Source organism: Olea europaea, chromosome 15, assembly GCF_002742605.1.
Source record: "Olea europaea var. sylvestris chromosome 15, O_europaea_v1, whole genome shotgun sequence".
Classification (NCBI taxonomy): domain Eukaryota; kingdom Viridiplantae; phylum Streptophyta; class Magnoliopsida; order Lamiales; family Oleaceae; genus Olea; species Olea europaea.
In genome coordinates, this window is record NC_036251.1 from 427,701 (window position 1) to 441,514 (window position 13,814).

At 33.5% G+C, this 13,814-nt stretch overlaps 1 pseudogene; it reads right to left on the bottom strand.

Annotated features, from left to right (window-relative positions):
* Positions 1-5,618, bottom strand: part of LOC111410908 — a 28,624-nt pseudogene extending 23,006 nt beyond the window's left edge.
* Positions 5,619-13,814: the final 8,196 nt, after the last annotated feature.

A 13,814-nucleotide genomic window follows, 5' to 3' on the forward strand; every position in this document is an offset into this window, starting at 1 on the left:
GCCAATAATCACGAAGTGGTGCTAAATGCCAAGGAAATGCTTACGAAGCATTAGACATGAAAGACATGGATGCGGCAGATGTAATACTAGAGATAAAAATCTCTAGAACATTGGAATGAATTGTACTTTCCTAATCTCATTTTTTGAGAAAATATTTAAAAAGTTTGAAGTGTTGACACAAGTCTACACTTGATCAAAATAAGGATGAAAGCGTGTCACAACTGAGATATTCACAAGTAATTAGCAATCTAATGTATATTATGAAATGCACTTGACTGGATAATGCTTTTGCTGTGAATAAACTTGAAGATTCACGAGTAATCCAGGTCATGATTATTGGATGGCATTGACAGGGGTCCTTAGGTATTTGACATATACCATGACCTGTGGATTACATTTCACAAGATATCCTGCGGTATTGAAAGGATATTGTGATGTGATGATATACACTAAGTCTAAAGTGGATGAAATGGGATGAAAGCCCTAAAATGGATGAAATGGGATGAAAGCGATCATGACGGTTGTTTGGATATACAAGAACAATTTGGAATATTTGAGAATATTCATAAAGTTCGAATGCATTGCAATGCTTTAATGATGATATTGAATACCCATGTATGAAATCCACTAGTAACTATGATTGACTAGTGTAACAGTTTGTTAGAAATCCTCCAACATTGTTGTTTGGAATTGATAAAACTTTAGATAAAGCTAATGAGAAGCATGTTGCTTCATGAGAGGATTTTTTAGTTGGTGACAATGTGTATCTATCAAATGAATTGATCGTTGGCTAGCTAAATTTGAAAAGATACTAAGTCACATATAACGGTAAGTCTAGACATGTATGTCGTAGACATAATACCATAAGCAGTTGATCTCATTGGTGTAAACTTGTGGATCCATTTATATATGTTTACCAAGAGGTTAAGTATACTGTATATCAAAGGGAATGAGATTAATCCTATTGAGTAAGAGTCCTTATGATGGTAACCCTACCATCTTGACTGAAGATCCCAAGATCTTGGTTCAAAGGGACAACTAAGTTATGGGGATTCTATGAAGCACTTAAGAAACTAATTTCCTAACTCATTCCTATGATACCAAAGTGCTTTTTACAGAGTGATTGGAGGTTAAGATAAACTTTTAACAATTCCTATATCTTGATTAAGTCAAGTGGAGTAGGACAGAATACTCTTAATATAAGATCACCTATATAAGTGTGAAGTAGGGCCGCTTCAATGAGAATTGCTCAAGGCTTGAATTTTTTAAACACTTATAGTACCAAGATGGGTTCAGAGCCAAAATGAACTAAGTCACGAGAACCATGAACGGTTTATGGGAGACATTGTGTAAGTACTATTGTTTTGGTTTATGCTAACGGCTGATGGTTCAAGAACATCGCGTTCACCAATTAGCTAATAAATCCGATGGTATTTCACTAGGAAAAGTTCAAAGCCAGAAGCTACCTTACCTGATGCAGTGTTTTCCCGCTCTCTCTACTAGTGTCTGCATAGACATTTGCAAATTTTGTATCTAAAATTGGTCGTGACTAATTTTACATAATTATTTAAGTGGAATTCTTAATTTGGTGAATGAGAAATTAAGTCAAATGTAAACCGCTTAAGTACTGAAAATTATTAGAAAAATTGTATAGAATGTTGTGGAATATTCTATAAATATATGGAGAAAAAAATGTGGCTTTTCGTATGAAAGATCATGACTCTTGGTATGGGTATAATTAATGTCCAATAATTATGAATTCCAAGAGATGTGTCTCTTGGTATAGTTGTGTCTGTTGACATACCTTTCCAACTACTATATATATAGATCCTATGTGTTTGAATTTTATTCATTCAAGAAATGTCATAGATACCATATTATTTCATTCCAATTTACACTTTGGTTTTGCATAAAACATTTGCATCAAAGTCATGGTCATGGTCATGGTCATGGTCATGGTCATGATAGAGAGGGAATTCCGTTCGAGTTCGCTGGTCAAAGTCATTTGGAGTGCTCCTATGGCTCGACGTGATCGTTGTATCTTGGGAGATGATTGGCGAAAAACCGTTAGCACCGATGCGGGACAAATTCATCTTAAGGTCAAAGTGTCCAACACTTGCCTCGACCAAAAATCCGTCATTTGCATCATCATCCTCATTTTCTGATTTCCTTTTATTATGATTTGATTTCAGAAAATAATTAATCTAATTTATATATTTATATTGCAAGGTTCAATCGTTCAAGAATCGAAAGAGAAGGTTCCACATTCGTACTCTTCGGAATCGATAAATTCTCATTTTGCCTTATTAAATCCAATTTCAATAAGTTGGAATACGTTTCGATTTCATGCAAATAAACGTTATGTTTATTGTGAATATAATATGCACAATTATCCGTGTAATTTTCCAACAATAAAGAGAAAAGAAGATAACAAATTTAGGCTTTGATTGTTCATCTAACTAGAAGTAACAACGTACCACCCAAATGGTGAATGCAGCTGAAAGTATTTCCTCATTCTCTTTTTGAGTTACCATCAATGGAAGATGCAACCTCTGCACTTCCTCTTTCATACTTGCACAAGCAATTCCACTCCCGTGTTTCAAAATGAAAGCCATAGCCTCTGTAGTAACCTTTGACGCAACCATTATTATATCTCCTTCATTTTTTTCTCTATTCTCATCATCTACCACCACAACCATCTGCAATATCCAAATCATTAAAAAATATGTAAAAATAAAAAATGATAGCTTAAATATTACTTTAGCACTCACTAAATTGAACAAATCGATTATTAAAATCAACCTTTCCGTTTCGTATATCTTCAACGACCTCTGTAATAGAAGAGAAACATTCTGTCAACTGGTATTCACAATCTTCATTTTCTATGGGAAAGCCGCTAGTAGTTGGAGTCATATCAACAAAAAGGGCTCTAGAAGCTACCGAATAGGATCGCACATCGACTCCACCAGACATATTGCTAATGAGATCATTACTTGCAACATTAGTGCTGGTTGAACGGAAGAGAAGGCCACCTTCCCCTGATGACCACACAGATTTAATTCTTCCATTAGCCTTGATTCTGAAGCATGCCCTTGTGACTGGCTGATCAAAATGTTGAAAATTTTACACCGATTATTGTGCATATTATATTCACTAAAAGCATACTATTTATTTGCGTGAAATCAAAACATAATTTTGACTTATCGGAATGGATAATTTACCGATTCTGAACGTATGAATCTGGATTCATTTTCTTTCCATCCTTGAGCGAAAACACATCATTCTTTGGATCGAACCTTGCAATATAAATATATAAATCAGATTAATCATTTTTCTGAAATCAAAGCATAATAAAAAGAAATCAGAAAATGAAGTGAGAAGATGCAAGTAATGGATTTTGGTCGAGACAAGTGTTGGGCACTTAGTCCTTAAGATGAATTTGCCCCGCATCGGTGCTAACGATTTTTCGACAATCATCTCTCAAGATACAACAATCACGTCAAGCCATAGGAGCACTCCAAATGGCTTCGACCAACGAACTCGAACGGAGTTTCCTCCCTACTATGACCATGATTTTGATGCAAAATGAAATCATTTCTATAAAGTGTTTTATGCAACATGACATAAAAGAATAATTTATATGATGATCAAAATAAATATTCAAATGGTCCTATATATAGGAGTTGAAGGGTAGTAGGTGAATGAACACACCCCAAATTTTAATTTCCTTCAAATATGACCAAATTTCTCATTCATATACAAATTGGTCCAACAATCTCCCAAATGAATGGAAATTCCACATATGCAAATGATAATGTAGACACTAGTAGAGAGAGAGAGCGGAAAACACTGCATCAGGTAAGGTAACTTCTGGCTTTGAACCTTCGTTAGTGAAATACCACTGAATTTACTAGCTAATTGATGAACGCGATGTTCTTGAACCATCAACCACTGGTGTAAACCAAGACAACAATTCTCACACAATGTTTTCCATAAACTGTTCATGGCTCTCATGACTTGATTCATTTTGGCCCTAAAGCCATCTTAATTCTGTAAGTGTTTAGAGAATTCAAGTCTTGAATAATTCTTATTGAAGTGGCTCCACTTCACTCTTACATAGATGATCTCCTATTAAGAGTATTCTGCCCTACTCCACTTAACTTAATCAAGATATAGGAATCATTAAAAATTTATCTTAACCTCCAACCACTCTGCAGAAAGTACTTTGGTATCATAGGAATGAGTTAGAAATTAGTTTCCTAAGTGCTTTACGGAATCCTCATAACTTAGTTGTCCCTTTGAACCAAGATATTGGGATCTCCAGTCAACATGGTAGAGTTACCATCATAAGGACTTTTACTCAATAGGCTCAATATCATTCCCTTCGATATGCAATATACTTGATCTCTTGGTAAACATATATAAATGGATCCACAAGTTTACACAAATGAGATCAACTGCTTATGATATTATGTCTACGACGTACATGTCTAGACTTATCATTATATGTGACTTAATATCTTTTCGAATTTAGCTAGCCAATGAATCTAGCTAGCCAATGATCGATTCATTTGATAGATACAAATTGTCAGCAACTAAGAAATCCTCTCATGAAACTACATACTTCTCATTAGCTTTACGTAAAGCTTTATCAATTCCAAATATGATTGGAGGATTTCTATCAAACCATTACACTAGTCTATCATATTTACTAATGGATTTCATACATGGGTATTCAATATCATCATTAAAGCATTGCAATGCATTTGAATTTTATGAGTATTCTCTAATATTCCAATTATTCTTGTATATCCAATAACCGTATCGGCTTTCATCCCATTTTATCCACTTTAGGGCTTTCATCCCTTTTCATTGATAGACTTAGTGTATACCATCGCATCACGATATTCTTCCAATACCACAGGATATCTTGTAAAATGTAATCCATAGTTTGTGGTATATTTCAAATACCTAAGGACCCCTGTCAATGCCACCCAATAATCATGGCCTGGATTACTCGTGAATCTACTAAGTTTATTCATAACAAAAGCATTATCAGATCGAGTACTATTTTTAATATACATTATAATGTCAATTACTTGTGAATATCTCAGTTGTGACACGCTTTCACCTTTAAATTGATCAAGTGTAGACTTGTGTCAGTAGGGTTTTTGCCGAACTTTGCTCTAATACTTCAATTTTTTTCTCAACATAATGAGACTGGGAAAGTACAATTTTTTCTAATGTTCTAGGGATTTTAGTATTACATCTACCACACCCACGTATTTCATGTCGTAATGCTTCGTAAGCATTTCCTTGACGTTTAGCACCATTTTGTGATTATTGCCTATCATCAACATATTGTTTACATATAGACACACAATAGGTATCTGGTGTATTTTCCATGTATACACCCTTATCACATTCATTTATTTTGAAATCGTTTGACAACATTATTTTGTCAAACTTTTTAGTGCCATTGTTTAGGAGCTTGTTTCAATCCGTATAAAGACTCAACAAGTTTGCAAACTTTGTGGCTCACTTGGAACACCTTCAGATTGCTCCATGTATATCTCTTCTTCTAACTCACCATTTAGAAATCTCGTTTTCACATCCATTTGGTGAATCTCAAGGTTATGTATTGCCGCAGTTGCAATTAGTAACCTTATCGAAGTGATTCTAATTACGGGCGAGTAGGTAAAGAAGTCAAAATCCTTCTTTCTATCTATATCCTTTGACAACCAATCTAGCCTTATATTTATCAATAGATCCATCAGATTTTAATCCATTTTCACCCTAAAGGCTAATTTTCGAGAAGTATATCTACCAATTTCCATGCATGAATTTGCATTATGAAATCTATCTCACTATTAATAGCTTGCTTCTTCAGAAGTCTTTGGGTCATTTTCTACCATATATGTTAGAAAATTTGGACCAAATGAAGTAGATGTTCTAGCCCTCTTATAACGCCTTGGTTCTTCCTCATTTAAAGACCCATTTGTATTTTCATATGTTCTTTTATTCAAACTTTGATTTTCCTTGTCATGCAAGGAAACACATTCTCAAAGAATATCACATTCCTTGACTTAATTATGGTACCCTCGTGTACATTCGATTTGTGTACAAGGAGACGATATGCACTATTATTATTGGCGTATCCAATATATATGCAATCAGTCGTTTTGGGACCAATCTTTATTTGTTTAGGCTTAGGAACCTCAACCTTTGCCAAACACCTCCACACTTTTAAGTGTTGATAGGAAGGAGAATGACATTTCCATAACTCATACAAAGTCTTTTCCATTTTCTTGAGAAGTATAGGATGTTGCCCCCACAATTCCTAAATTAGAAATATATGCGCAAGTAGTAATATTGCACCCACACGTCTTGAACTTTTAACTTAAGTTCTCAAGTATTTATGATTTGGATTATTCTTGAACTTAGAGTTTATCAACTATTTCATAGTTCAATCCGTTTATCACTTAGATAATATTCAAATCGAGTGTTTCGTGAAAGTCTAAGTACTTTTAAAATGGTGGTCGTCGATTCAAACAAATGAAATTTCATTTTCCATTCGAAATTGTACTTCAATCAATGTCATCACATAGACCAACAATTCCTTCAAAGCATATATCAATTTAATTGGTTCTACGATTGAAGTCAAATTCAACAATTAAGAAGACAAAACATCTTCAACCATGTGCGACTTTCATATTTGTGACATCTCACAAATAATATTATTCACGTCAAATAATAAGGCACATATTTACCATATTCAAATTTGAATGAATTAATCAACCATCGCTTGGAAATTTGTGTTTTCAAAGTCACAACCTTACAAAGGGACATATCTCTTGAAATTAATCCTAGAATATTTCATAATATTCTTCACAATTTTTGCATAATATAGTTTTTATCCTTTACAAATGAATGTCATTTTACAATCATTATTTTTAAGGATATCCGACACCACCGCCATCTGTATACACTATTTGTGCTCTATAAAATATTTTCACATCTCAATAATTGGGCAAACAATTTTCACTTTAAAATAATTAGGACAAAACCACATTTTGTCACACTCTTATGCGACTATAGTTTTGCATAAGTCATCTCATTTAATTTTATATAATTAATTGAGACTATCATCATTAATCAAAGTTAGTATAATTTTCAAACTAAAATCCATGGACATATACCGGATTTACAACTTCATACCGTATATGTCACTTATCGGATTGACGCATACCGTATATGCAACTTACCATATATACTACCTATCGTATTTGCATCTTATCGTATTTGCTGCTCACCGTATTTGCAGCCTACCATATTTGCTGCTTACTGCTTACCGTATTTGCAGCCTACCGTATTTGCTACTTATCGTATTTGCAGTTTACTGCATATGCATATACCAGATTTGCATAAATTGACCAAAAGTCTATCGGAAACCCAAACTCTTGTATGGATTCACCAAATGAATTCACTATTTGGAATTCACATTTATACAAATGACATTATGATGTCACTTTTTATATCCGCTTTTGTATTTTATTCCAATGAAAAATTAATCAAAAGCCACCACAAATTGTTTTTCATTGCATTTAAAATGAAAAGTTACAGTATTCCATAATTTCAATATTAATTGTCAGAATTTAATCTCTAACATGAATTGCATTCAACATCTATTTAATAAATCTTTATATCACATGCAATAATTTGGAGTCCCTACCACTTCCAAATTAATACATTATATGTGTATAATTTCTTGGTAGTTACAACATGATTAAATTCACAATTAATATTCTTGGACATAACCCTATTTGAACATGTTTTCTTAATCAAGCAATTTTCACTTAAAAGGCATAATCATGAAGATTCATGTTGGCATCCTTACATGACCAACGAAATTTATCACATTCAAGGTGAAGAAGGAATAACAACGAATATAGGAATGTCAATGTTCTGTGCCATAGCCATATCGGCAATCAACAAGAATTGCCATTACCACAATTAATTAAACAATGGCTGACACCAGCATCATGTAATTCTACACCAATTTGGAGATGAATGATAGTCACCTATTTTGAGACTTGTTTCCACATGCAAATACATATGCGGCATGTTTTCATACCATTTTAATGAAATCGACATAACTCCTATTCAATGGCATCCATGCTTTCAACCATATTCATGATACCAAACATAATTTCATAAATTAGAACAGTTAATGGAAGAAAATATGACATTCCAATAAATTATGTATTGAACTGAATAAAATTCCAGGAATTTAATGATTTTTGCATTAAAACCATTAATCTTAAATATAGAAGAACCCTTTGAATTAAAAGGTATTAGCAAAAGAAATTGGCAAATGAAACTGCCAACTATGGACGAATTCAACGGCAATTGGTAAGAAGTATTTTATCCATTAGCCACTATTTTTGAGTTCATCTACAAAAAAATTAATATAAAACATGCCTCTTTGTTTTTCTTTGTATAAACATCAGTAGGCTATTAAATTGAGACAGTTACATCGTGAAGGAACACAACGGCTAGTGCATAAACTCACAATTTTTCATCTTAATTTAATCAGTACAATTATACTTCCATTCAAACATTACAGTTTCACACTGTCACTGCATGCTTTACACGTTTGTTGTAGAATATGCACAAGATTAATTACTAGTTTCATCCTGTAAAGTGCCAACAGTTTCCAATAATATAAAATGCACTATGAATACAAAATTCATCTTAAGATTGTTGAAAAATTTACACCAATTATTGTGCATATTATATTCACTAAAAGCATACCATTTATTTGCGTGAAATCGAAATATAATTTCGACTTACCGGAATGGATAATTTACCGATTCTGAACGTATGAATCTGGATTCATTTTCTTTCCATCCTTGAGCGAAAACACATCATTCTTTGGATCGAACCTTGCAATATAAATATATAAATCAGGTTAATCATTTTTTTAAATCAAATCATAATAAAAAGGAATAAGAAAATGAAGTGAGAAGATGCAAGTGATGGATTTTAGTCGAGGCAAGTGTTGGACGCTTAGTCCTTAAGATGAATTTATCCCGCATCAGTGCTAACAGTTTTCTGACAATCATCTTCCAAGATACAATGACCACATCAAGCCATAGGAGCACTCCAAATGGCTTCAACCAATGAACTCGAACTGAGTTTCCTCTCTACTATGACCATTATTTTGATGCAAAATGAAATCACTTCTATAAAGTGTTTTATGCAACATGACATAAAAGAATAATATATATGATGATCAAAATAAATATTCAAATGGTCCTTTATATAGGAGTTGAAGGGTGGTAGGTGAAGGAACACACCCAAATTTTAATTTCCTTCAAATATGATCAAATTTCTTATTCATATGCAAATTGGTCCTCAACCAATTTCCAACAAAGGACTCTAACGACCAACCATTAACAGAATACAGATTTTCATAATGCAGTCGGTTGAATAGTCTAACATTTTAAGAAACCCTGCATATACATAAAGTCAATTACAATTCACGGACAATAGCATAGGACTCAGTATCGAACCTCTCTGAAAAACCTTGTTCGTATAGTACTCACGCCCAACTTTCTTATATAAGCTAAGAACACAAAAACTAACTGCTGCAATGAGTTTTCTCTGATTGAGTAGATATTAGAATTTTTATAAATTCTTAAAAATCATGACCTAATAAACTCTCTTCCAATATAATAACAAAAATGAAGTCATTTAAAAAATTAAGGAGTTTCCTTTAATCATTCAATCCATGGATAACATGGTTAACATCATAGGAAAAAATCTTTAAAGTGTTTTTTCATTACCAAATGTATAAGCTTTTGAATTTTGCCAGAAACAATTTTTATTTTACCACAAATAGATAGACCCCATCATCAACTCACATAAAAAATCAAAGATAGCCCATCAAGACAATCAGTTTACAAATGCAAATTACTTGAAAAAGAAGGAGAAGGAGAAGGAGAAGGAATCATTTATTGAAAGTCTCATCCAATTGAGCAAAAATGTTAAAACAATACAAACACAATCAAAAACAGAAAATAAATAATAAATCAATAAAATAAGAAGAAAGACTGCATAAAGAAGAGAGAGAGCTTACTGGGAGCGAGAAAAGGGGGTCGAAGGGCAAGAATAGTTGATGCAAGCCATTTTTTCCCTTCTTCGATAAAGGCTAAAGGGCTGTCAAAGGTGAAAAAAATCATATAAAAAGTTGGGAAAATTACCTTGAAACCTACAATTAGAGATTACATATCATAAATAAGGGTGATAAGTTTAGATTTCATAAATCAAGTGGTATTAGAATTAATAAATATTTAGTTAAAACATGAATAATTACCGACTAATTAGGTAACTAAATCTAATCAAATAAAATTATAAACTAACCAAATCAGTTTTAAAATTTATCCTACTTACTCTCTCTCCTCTTCTTCATTATATGCACGACTCTCTTTTTCTCTCTTCCACATACTCTCTTAGAGAACACTGGCTCTTATAATATTTACCCCACTTTCTCTCTCTCCATCTTCATTATACACGATGCACTCTCTCTCTAGAATATCAGCTTACACAATCATCTTCTTTAACTTACATGGTGATTTTTCCTTTTCAATATTCCCTTATTCCAATATCTCCCAGTCCTCTCATCAAGTAAAAAACACCACCATTATCACACAAAACTTCACCGTGAAATCAACATTGTTTGTGTTTTTTCTAGAAATTACAAATATTAAAAATGGTGTTAACTCCTAGCATAGAGGATAAAAGAAAGGAGATAGAAAAGGGAAAGAGGAAAAAAGAGGCTTCAGAATGTTCTGCTCGAAAGAGGTTAAAGATGTCGGGTTTTGGAGGAAAATCTTCAAAAAAGGTTGAATCGATGTTTGCGTTTTCAATTTTGATGGGCATTTGTTTTCCAGTAAGCGTTGTATTGTATGGGTCGACTGATTATGGCCCCAATCATGTGTTGTGACCTAATTTTTAAACTTTGTGACCTGTGTTCGAAGTTATTTTAAATTGATTTAAATAGTTTGTGACTGGTTTTTTTTCGTGACCTGAACATATTTTGTATGTATGTGATAATAAATTTTTGTGACCTTTATGATGTGTTTGTGACCTAGTTTTGGATAATATGTGATATGTATACAATGATGTGGTGTCTGGAGTAAGGGTATTGATGATGTGCTCTGACTTCTACAAAATGTCATGTATTTATTACTTTATTTTAATAGTTTTTGATTAGTGTATCTCTTCCTGATTTGAACACCTTTTGTATTTACAAAATGTGTTTAGAATGTATGTTTAATACAGTAAATTGTTTGTGACCTGTATGATGTATTCGTGACCTGGTTTTGGATAATATGTAACACATATACAATGATATGGTGTTTGGAGTAAGGGTGTTTGTAATGCTTTCTGACTTCTATAAAATGTCATGTATATTTGGAAGTCATAGTAATTTGTGTTTTATGATTTGTGTAGGAGTTGAAGTATTTAATAAAACCAAGCAAATGGTACCCTGGGAAAATAAAGGTTGTATCTATTCAGCATGTTATCACAAATTTTGTGATGAAATTCAGTGATGCACAGAAGCAGATACTTGAAAATACATGTTTCTCCCACTTTGTACACTGCATGGAGATTGTCATCCAGTCGTAGCTTATTCATCAGGTCTTGTTACGGGAGGTTAAACAACCAAACAAATAGGAAATGTGGTTTAATTTGAATGGAAGATTCATTCGTTTTTCTGTAGCTGAATTTTGTATTGTGACTGGACTCCAATATTCTGGTCTTGATGATCGACCAATGTTAGAGGCAAAACCTTCGGCAATTAAGGAGAAGTATTTTAGTGACTTAAAGATGATAGCCAGCCATTATATGAGAAGAGTATTTCTGTCACTGGATGAGGATGCTCATGAGTATGATGTGGCTAGACTAGGTATCATTTTCCTCATCGCCAAGTTTGCGACGTCATATGCTAAGGTGGTGGATCATTATATCTTTTCACTTGCTGATGATTTCAACACCCTGGAGCTGTTCCCTTAGGGGAAATATCTTTTTGAACTTACATTATCATCGCTGAAGAAATGTTTGGAGAAAGAAACCAGTCACTATAAAGAGTCTGGTTTTTTAATTGCTTTCCAAGTGTGGTTGTACGAATGTTTGCCTGGTATTGAGGGGAATGTGGCTGCACATGTGGGTAAAAAATACCCCTACATAATGAATTGGAGTGCTCACAAACACCCTTCTGTGGCATTGTTGGATGAGAAGGTGTTTTCAAGTAAGAATGTAAGTTTTTAAATTCATTATGATTTGTCATGTAACCAAATTTAAGATATGACACATATCTAACATTTTTAAAACTTGTATGTACCAGGGTGAGATAAATGATATTGACCCGACTGATGTTGAGCTCACAGCGCCTTGCATGAGAGGTTTGAGGTTTGAAATTTGAAGTTTATATACACTGTGACATGAAATAAAATATATTTGTGACCTGTCGTTCGTTAGTGTTAAGTGCTGTTATAATGTGAACTGAACCTTGTCAATTTTTGTTATGTGAATAAAATATTATAATGTTACTATAATGTAAGATGACATGTAGTTTTTAATGTTACTAAAACATGTGACTCACTATTATGTGACCTAAGTACTCTAATGTGAACTGTACTAGTCACTTTCTGTTAGATATCATGTGACCTAATTTATGCCTCTGTCTAAACTGATTCATACCACTTGTATTTGTTGGATGACAGATTTTCAATATTTAAAGCCCAAGTAGCCTCGTGAGAAAGTTAAGAACTCTGGAAATGAGGTGGGCAAAAAGTAGTCCACTCCCCCCTACTGACACCAAGGTTATTTCATTAGCAATAATTCTGTATGTTGGAGTACCGCGGACAAAGAACACGATAAAGATATACCACATGCAAAGGTAAATGTGGACGCGACAGATGATGATTTTGTGGATCCATCATCGAAACAATAGAAGGAAGCTGCTAGCTCGAGGTCTGGAGGTTACACTCGACCTATGCATCATTCTGTTTGTTCATGTGTTCAAGTAAGTTATTTCTTTATTAATAAATTGAATAAGCATATTGATACAAGCCATCTAACTATAAAATCCATCAGGTTTGCGACCGATTGAACAAGAAAGTAGATGTGGAGATAAATAGGCTTCGTGTTGAAAATAAAGGATTGAGAGATGAGAATTAGTCCATGAAATTACATCTCACTGAAATTGATGACACTGCGTGTAATTCAAACACCTCTTCAAAGTCGAGTGAGGTTATTCGTAATCAAAAGGTACTGAAAGATGGGATGACCAACATCAGATTGACTCTGGAAACCTTTGATGGTTCAGCGTCTGATATCTTATCTTTATTTATGGATGATGTTCATACAAAATTAACTGGAAAAGGACCTTCTAGGGTAAGCAAATAAATACCAATGAATATTTATCATTCATGTAACTTTCATACCATTTATAATAAATCAATTTTGTATTCTCGAGACAGGAACAAAAGGCTGATGACATGGCTGATATGAAAGCTAAAAGTCAAATGGAACCTGATCATGGTCACAACATCCTCCACTAAATACGAGTTTGCAGGTCCTTCCTTTGATCTTGGCATTGGTGGCACACAGAGTCAAAGTCAGACAAATGTTGATGACTCATTTTTTGCAACGAAAGAATTGCAAGACCAAGCGGATGAAATCATTGCATGCGTGTTACATTCGACTAAACTTGATAAGGAAGAGGTGAGACGTACATAAACATT